Here is an 8,564-nt window from a genome sequence, read left to right as displayed (position 1 = left end):
AATATAAATGGTTCATCAAGCAAATTACTTTCTTGAAACTCTTGAGAGATTTAATAGGAATGGGAGAATAAAGGCCACACTCAATGACTATTGAAAGTTACAGACCAAAAATACTGTGAGGTGAAGGGGAAGGATGAAGATGTTCTGTTCCCGTTAAATATGTTGGACAACTTGCATCTGTGGCACTTTCCACAGCGAGGTCTGAAAGTGAGCTATAAAGTCATCTCAAAAATGGAAGTGGCAAGGCCATTTCCTTTTGGAAATGTGCCATTCATTAACAGCTTGGTTTGTTGTTTCTTTGGTTTGGTTTTGTTTTCCTTTTTGTATTAGGACAACAAAACATTCATCAGTTGCTGTTATGGAAATACTTTCTATATGGAAAGTACTTCTATATAGAGTTAATACAATTGCATGTTTAAACCAAGTCTTTAATCACCCACCTTTTAAAACCAAGTCCTGAAACTTATATGCGTTAGGAATCATAAACTAAAGAGGAAATCCTGGGTATTGCAACCTGTCTTTGCTGTTACAGAAAGAAATGTGACTCTGGTAATGGTCATGTAAGAACTGGCTATGATTTTCACTGTGGTTCAAGGCTATGAAAATTACTCACTGGTCAAAATGTGGAATGATGTAAGACATTACTGTAGAACACAGTAAGTAAGGCTTTGCTTTTATCTGGAAGTAGGCAAGAAAATTTAAAAGCTTTTGGTTTATTAAAACCAGCAGCTTTTCTTGCTCTTCTGAATGAGGTAGGGTAAATATTTACAGAAACATAAAAGCATTGAATACTTTTCTATAGCCAGAATGGTGTTCAATAGAAAAGGAGTATAATTATCAGTTTATAATTTGACAGAAGAAAAGAACTGTCCTACTTGTGGTGTCCAGTAGACTTTCATTTAATGGATTCCAGAGACCATTTTACCCATCTTGCAGCCAACAAATAAGAAAGATAACATCTACCTAATTTACAAGGTTAGATTGTTGACACATTAATCTTATTTCATAATCTTTAATAGACTGTTCCCAATTTATTTTGACTTTTATATCCTCATACCTGCAGATTCTTTTGCTCAAATGGCATCACTGTCACCCTACACCATCTGTATGTATCGCCAAATGCTAAAATCACAGCTTTTAAAATATTCTCTTTTCATCTTACCATTGCATTCAATGCTAGCACTCATTTTAAAAGACAATAAAACATGAATCTGCAAGGTTAAGCTACAATTTTATACTTAACACTACAGTATAATTGGGGTTTAGAATGTTGTACAAAGTGTAATGACTGAAAAGGCCTATTGTATAGCAGCTAATCATGTTGATGTGATAAATCTGTTTCTCCTTGCATTCAGTAAACTCTTTTTGATTCCTTGATATTGCAGCAAAGAAAGCAATTAACAGCTTATTATTTTAATAGGCCGAAATTAAACCTGTGTCAAATTAATACTGTAAGCAACTGTCTTGATACATTGGACTTTTTATAAGAAAAAACAAACATTTGTTTTTCAGAGAATTATCATTGTAATACTGAACTATAGCAAATGGATGCAGTAACCATTTGTACCAAACTAGCTCCAGGAACAGTAAAAGTGGATAGCATATTTTAAAAAATTATTTTCTCTTGTCAAACTTCATTATAAACAGATGTTAGGATGACCTTCTCTTGAGGTAGAAAAGTACATGATGCCTAATGGCACTCCTGAGCATTGAGAACAACTGATTGCTGAACTGGTGTCAGTAGTATCTTAATGGTGATGTCTCTTTTCTAGTTTGTTCCAATGAGGTGTTGCAAAATCTGAAAAACTTTGCCACAGGATGTAGGTGGTGTGAAGTGCTCACCTATCTCAAGAGTAGAAGAATCTCTGTAGGTGCACAGTGGAGATGAGCTAGGTCAAATTCTGGCTGGAGTAAAATTTCTTGATAGCCTTGCTTACCATGTCCTCATGACAGAAAATGTTCAAAGGGAGAATAATATTTTACGTTTTTTGTAAGATCAGGGTGGATCCATACTTGTCTTACTCCCATGCCTGTTATTAAAACATCAAAGTCAGGAATCAATACTTTCTGCCCAAGCCCTAAGGGTATGCAGAACACTGATCTTTCCGTGCCTGCGACGGTAACGACACCTTGCACACTGCACATCCTGTGCTTGTCATAACAGCAGTGTTAGATATTGATTTGCACTCTAGTCCTGGTGTCCACACAGGAACCTGCCTTACCTCAAAGCAGTCTTAAAGAAATGGTTCAGCATTTGTAGCTGCAAAGAATGTACTTTATTTTATGGCTGGGCTGTGGGAGGACATCAGTTTCAGAATTTTACACAATGCTTAGCTGAAAGTGTCTCAAAATTTGTACAAGGACTGTTGACACTTACTTAATAAGCTGTTTGGCATGTTAAAAAATGAGAAACAAAATAATGACCTATACATTATTTTATTCAGTTTAATAAATCCTTGGATTTATTTTCCTATTTAGAAAGACATTTTTAACATTAAAACAAATAATTTTTCTAGAAATTACTCTTAAGAAGAGTAGAATCTGACAATGCTCAGAGAAATAAAAAATATAAATCTTGCTCTTCATACCAACTAGTGTGAACTCTTTGATAAGGCACTGCAATATCCCTTTCTTTACAGAATATGATATACTTCAAATTACTTTGAGTGTTTTTCTAAGATAAAGGAATTGTTTTTTAGTATTTTCCATAGGAAAATATGAAATGGCATATACTGAGTAATATTTCTTGTTTTTTCCAAAGTGTTAACTATGAAAAACCCGTAGCAGTAGAAATTAAAATCAGTTAGTGGTTCTTCAAGGGGACAGTAAGATAAAATCCTCACTTTAAATAATTAAGGCATTTCTCAAATGAAGCCAGTTTCAGCACCAGAAATTCCAACCAATAACCTTTGCCTAACCTTTTATTCCCTTTTCAGTAGGTTTTTTGCCTCATCTCTCAAAAAGTGTCATCTGCTCCTGTTCTGTGGGTTCACAGACATGCTCTGAATTTTGCCTGGCCAGTATTTCTCTCTCTCTAAGCATAATACAGCTAATAAGGCACTGAATTAAAGTTGTGGATTCACAACACATTTGGGAAGAAAATCTGGGTTAAAATAATGAAGTCTGATCCACCTATTCTTTTTTTCATTGTAGATAATCAATAAGTTATTCTGCCACCACTGCAGGTCTGCACAATTTGATGCACATAAAGTACTGTTATTTCCTTTATATACAGTTGTTTCTACGTAGGTCTGGTGAAATGGAAGGTTGAGAGGACGTAAGAGTAGTTGATAAACAAAATACACATTTGGGCAACTGCTGTAGTGGAAAGGATTTGTAATTCAGAAGATGGTATTTCAGGCTTTAAGAAGGATAAAGAATAACATAGGAAGGAATATATTTTATCTCTTTGAGAATCGCCACAGAAGATCAAATGCGAAAATAATTGACCTTCCAGAGTGTGCTGAAAGGCTTGACTTTATAAAATGCATTCAATCTTTTCTTAAAGATCTGTCTGCAACACACAATTCATATTTTTCTAGTTACAAAAAAGCTCACCAACCCTGGAAATGGTAAAAATGTGAGATCACTTCATGAAAAATGTTTTAGTTATTGAGATGGGGTATATGGATTAAAACCAGCATATTGGTAAAGGGAAATTCTATAAGGAAAAATAGAGAGACAAGCCTAAAAATCATCTGTTGAAATGTCTAGAGGGTAAAGAAATTTTAGGTCCATAAAAGCTGAGTGCTCTAATATATCTGGTAACTCTTGCCTACTTGCAAATGGACTATGAAAGTCTGGGGCTTTTTTCATTTACCAGAAATATAAAAGAACCGAAGGCTAACTAAGGAACTCTTACTTAAGACTGATTTTATCCCCCTTTTAAACTCTGTTGAAAGACTGCGAATATGAAAACCATGATCCCCTTGGGGAGTTCGTTCTAGAGTTTCTTTATACCTATTTTTCAGAATAGATAATACAATATTCTGTTGTATTAAGACAATTATACTTTTTTTCTCTAACTTTGTCTAACCTTTACAGAGATCAATAGTCACTTAACTGTTTGACCAGTGTCTTTCTAGGAAACAAAGGTAGTAGGTTTTTTGTATTGCAAGGTCATAAGGGGAGGAGTCTTACATTTTTGAATTAATGAGAAATAAACTCCATTCTTATATTGTACAGCAGGTAGTGCTGGGAGTCCATGTAACAAATAGCACAGCCAGAATTCTCATAAGTGAGTATGAAATTTTGCATGAGCATAATGTCCTCATTAGCATTTGGACCATCTAGCATACAGATGCTAATCCTAAAATATCTTTCACAGTGTTTGCTTCATTTGTGAGTTGTGGTAAACAGTAAATCCAGTGAATTCATTGTGTTTATATACTAGAGGTTTTTAGATTCAGTGTATCCAATTACCAAAGAGAATGCAGTTGGGAAAACATTCTATCAAGAAAATAAAAGGTTATTTATTATGTTATTTCATGTCTTGCCACCATCTGTAGTATCACAGGATTCCATGCAAAGAAACCCTTCTCCAATCACATTAGTATTTTGGCTTATCCATGTCTCAGTGCTTAGAAAGCCAAGAACCAAGAATGTTTCTGATGAAGCTGCCTTATGTCTAATTAATTGTGGATAAAAAATGCGTTTCTAATATTGACATTTCTACACAAAATTAAGGAAAATTAGTGAGAGTGTTCAGATTATCTCAACAGAAAAAAAAAAAGGAATACGTGGAACAAGATGCTCACTTTAGCCAGCAAGTAGCAAAACTACTGGAAGGCTCTGTGATAAATGACATTTGGAAATACATCCAGAAAGAAAAAATGGAAGAAGATTGTATGATCTTTGCAGAAGATGCAATTTGGAAAACATATGTCTACATTGCTTTTTAGCTGAAAAATGTCTTTTTTTTTTTTTTTTTTTTTTTTTTTCCTAGGGGTTGAATTTTAGGTAGCAGGATGCAGCAAACTGGGAGGGATTTTTAGTCAGATCTAATTATGCTGTTGTAATAAGACTGTTCTCCAACAACAACAATCCTCATCATCTATCTCAAACAAAGGGAAAAATTATTTTTGCTCTAATTGTCACTTAGAATAAAAGAGCAGAGGCCAAATATGGAAACAGACATACAAAGGAATTGAAAAGTCCTCCTCTAGTTGTTTGTACTAGAACATTTGCAGTTTTTCTTCTTTTAGGTAAAAGTTTTACAGCTAATTTACAGCTAATTGCAAAAGTATGAGAAATCTTGCGTTCTTAAGCAAGCTTTGTGTGATGTCTTTTAGGGGGTACTCTTGTACCTGGGAGACTCAGAGCTTACCAGAGGATGTTGAAATAAAAAATTAGCTATATTTTTAATAAAGATTAAGTGGCTGCAGCCAGTGAATGAGAACACCATGCTTTTGCAGCCATGCTCAGCTGTGTGATTGGATAGAGACAAACAGCCCTACCTCAGCTCTGTAACTCTCTTTCCATAAGGTCTGGAAGAAGGAGAGAGCAGGGGATGGTAAACACGGAGTTCCCACCTCTGCAGTCTGGGCAGAGAGAGAAAGAGAACACAGCATCTGGATCTCCTTGGCCCCTTTCCATAAATCCATCTCTGAATGTTGATTATTTAAATCTCTAAATATCTACCTGGGAAAAGGAGCAAGTATTTATTGCTGGTGTGCAATCTGGTTTTATTCAGGCATGAGAGCCTAGCTTCTACATTTTGGTGAATTAGGGGTATTTCAGACAAAGGAAAAACTCTCCTTTTTTTTTTTTTTTTTTCAGCTTGCCATATAAATTCTCAATGTTTTAATGTTTTCATCTGCACTTTAGACCTAAGACAAAACTTTGGTAGTGCTAAAAAAACGAAATTGCGACTGTCATAAGACTCATTATCTCATGGCAGATTCTGCATCAGATGTTTACTACTTCTATGGGCCAAACAAATTAAATATAACTGGGAAGTCTGTAAGATATCTCTACCTTGTAATTTCTGGAAGATACATAAAATGGTTTATTTGGGGTTTAGCAAAAAAAGGACAGAAGGTCATGTCAGATGTAAAGATAATTTGTGATGTTGGCTTTTCTTGCATATTAATCACATAATCGGGTGATTGCTGCAAAAAAAATAAAAGAAAAAATACAGCTTTCAACTTTATTGTATACGAGATGAAAAAAAAATCTTTCTCTTTTGCTCATTTATAGCTTAATTTTATTTTATCTAGAATGCAATGATTTTCAAACCACAGTACCTTTCTGTGGTACTTTTATGATATTGGAATGCTGTATTATTCTTTTTTGTCACAGGTAATATTTCAAGTAATAAATTGTTGTTCTCTTTCAGCCTAGGTGCCATTCTCTCATGTGATCTCACAAAATGACTGATTTAGTAAGAGAGTATTTAAAGTGTTTCTCATCTTGAAACTGATAGTCAGAAAAGAAATTTCTTTTTTGGTTTCTCCCCTGTTGATCGTTCTGTAGAATACTTCCATTCTGTAGCAACTGTTATTCCTCTTTGATTATTTTGAAAGTATACAAATAATTTCTGCTTGAATTGAATTAAGCAGGTTGCAAATGCAAAGTTTCAGTTTATATTTCACTCACTTATTTATATTCACAAAGTAATCTTCTACTCCTTGCATAATTCTGCACAGTCAGTGAGTAAGAAAACAATCCAGATCAGGAAGTTCATTGGATTATAGTTTAAGTGTATCAAAGATATTATTTAAATTTGAAATTTTATAAAAATTGTTCTCTTACACTATTTGCATACTACATTATAATTTGTAAGCATAAATACTTATAATTTTTCTTTATTTTTTTTTTTTTTTTGGTTTCTTGTAAAACTATTTGCAGGCTTTGGTTGGGGTAAAGCTAATTACTTCTGTAGTAACTGGTATGGGGCTATGGTTTGGATTTGTGCTGGAAACAGTGTTGAAAGCACAGGGATGTTTTTGTTGTTCCTGAGCAGTTCTTACCCAGATCCAAGGCCTTTCCCGCTCCTCACCCACCCCACTCCCAGCTCCTTGTGGAGCAAGAGGCTCCACAAGGAGCTGGGAGGGGACACAGCCAGGACAGCTGAGACACAGCCATCCCAGCTGACCCAGGGGATATCCCATAATATGGCACCATGCTCAGCCTATAAATGTGGGGAGAAGGAGGAAGGGGGGACGTTTGGAGGGATGGTGTTTGTCTTCCCAAGTCACTGTTACAGGTGCTGGAGCCCTGCTGTCCTGGGGATGGCTGAGCACTGCCTGCCATGGGAAGTGGGGAATGAGTCCCTTGGTTTGCCTTGCTTGGGCACGTGGCTTTTGCTTTACCTGTTAAACTGCCTTTATCCAACCCACTCAGTTTTCTTGCTTTTCCCCCGATGCAGGGGGCCTAGCAAGTGGCTGTGTGGGGCTGAGCTGCCAGCTGGGGTTAAACCACCGCAGATCCACATTCATTTCCAAATACTAATGTTTTGTCATTTATCAGACAGTATTTTTTGATGCATTCTATTTTTTCAGGTATTATGAGGCAGCTACTCTTCCGATGTTAAAAATTTCTGCAGGGATATTTTTCTTTATCGTAGTAATAATTCAAGAAATAGTAAAACCTCAGTGGAGAAAGATTTTGGAACAGCTCAGGGAGACCACTGCCAGGTGAAAACTTGGGAAGAAAGTATGGAAAGACAGGTGGGCAGACCTGATAACATGTGGAAGAGTCACCAGAGGGGGATGGGAGGAAGAGATACTGTTTCACTACAAAAAATAACATATCTAGAGATCAAACCTCTAGGACAGCTTCTTTACTATCAAAACCCAGCTTATAATTATAAAAAATGTAAAGGGGGTAAGTGCTGAAAAAGAAAGACCCATTACAGCTCATTAGGAAATGTTGTCTGGGCATTCCAGTCTTTTTAGTCCCTTTATTGAATATAACATTTCCTGAATTATAAAAATCTGAATAATTAACTAAAAGCATTAATGCATTCATGTGGAAATATTGAATTTGAAAGATGAAAATGAAGCTCAGGAAAATCTGTTTCTAAAACTTTACTTATGAAAGTACACCTACTTCTGTGAAGGAATTCCACCAGGCTTTACACACTGTCAGGTCTGGGGGAATGACCTCAGTCCTTCCCATATAAACTCCTTACAACAGATTTTTAAATGAAGTGCATTCTGTCATGAAAACAAGGAAGGGTTTGGAGAACATTTAAAAAGTGTTCTGCAATGTCTACACCGTTGCTGAGACAGGTCCAAAACCATCTCCTATCCCACCTATCAGCACTTGGCAGGATGGGAGTTTGTGGCGTTTATTATAGAATTTTTAAGCAGTATTTGCCACATTTCTGGGATAGAAAGTCCATGGCTATGATTCCTGTGTGTGTTCATGTTCACAGAGGAAATGAATCGCTAAGAACTGTGAGAACCAGGAGATCAGTTTGTGGCTCGGAAGGCTGAGTTTCTGTGGTAGAGGGGAGCACTGGGGACAGTGTTCCTCTTTTGCTTCCCTCTGGCAAGCTGAAGCATGAGCACAGTTAGCTGAGATGGACTAGCATCTGGGCCAGAGAGAAAAATCAGAGC

Source organism: Vidua macroura, chromosome 14, assembly GCF_024509145.1.
Source record: "Vidua macroura isolate BioBank_ID:100142 chromosome 14, ASM2450914v1, whole genome shotgun sequence".
Taxonomy (NCBI): Eukaryota; Metazoa; Chordata; class Aves; order Passeriformes; family Viduidae; genus Vidua; species Vidua macroura.
Note: the sequence above shows the minus strand (reverse complement) of the source record.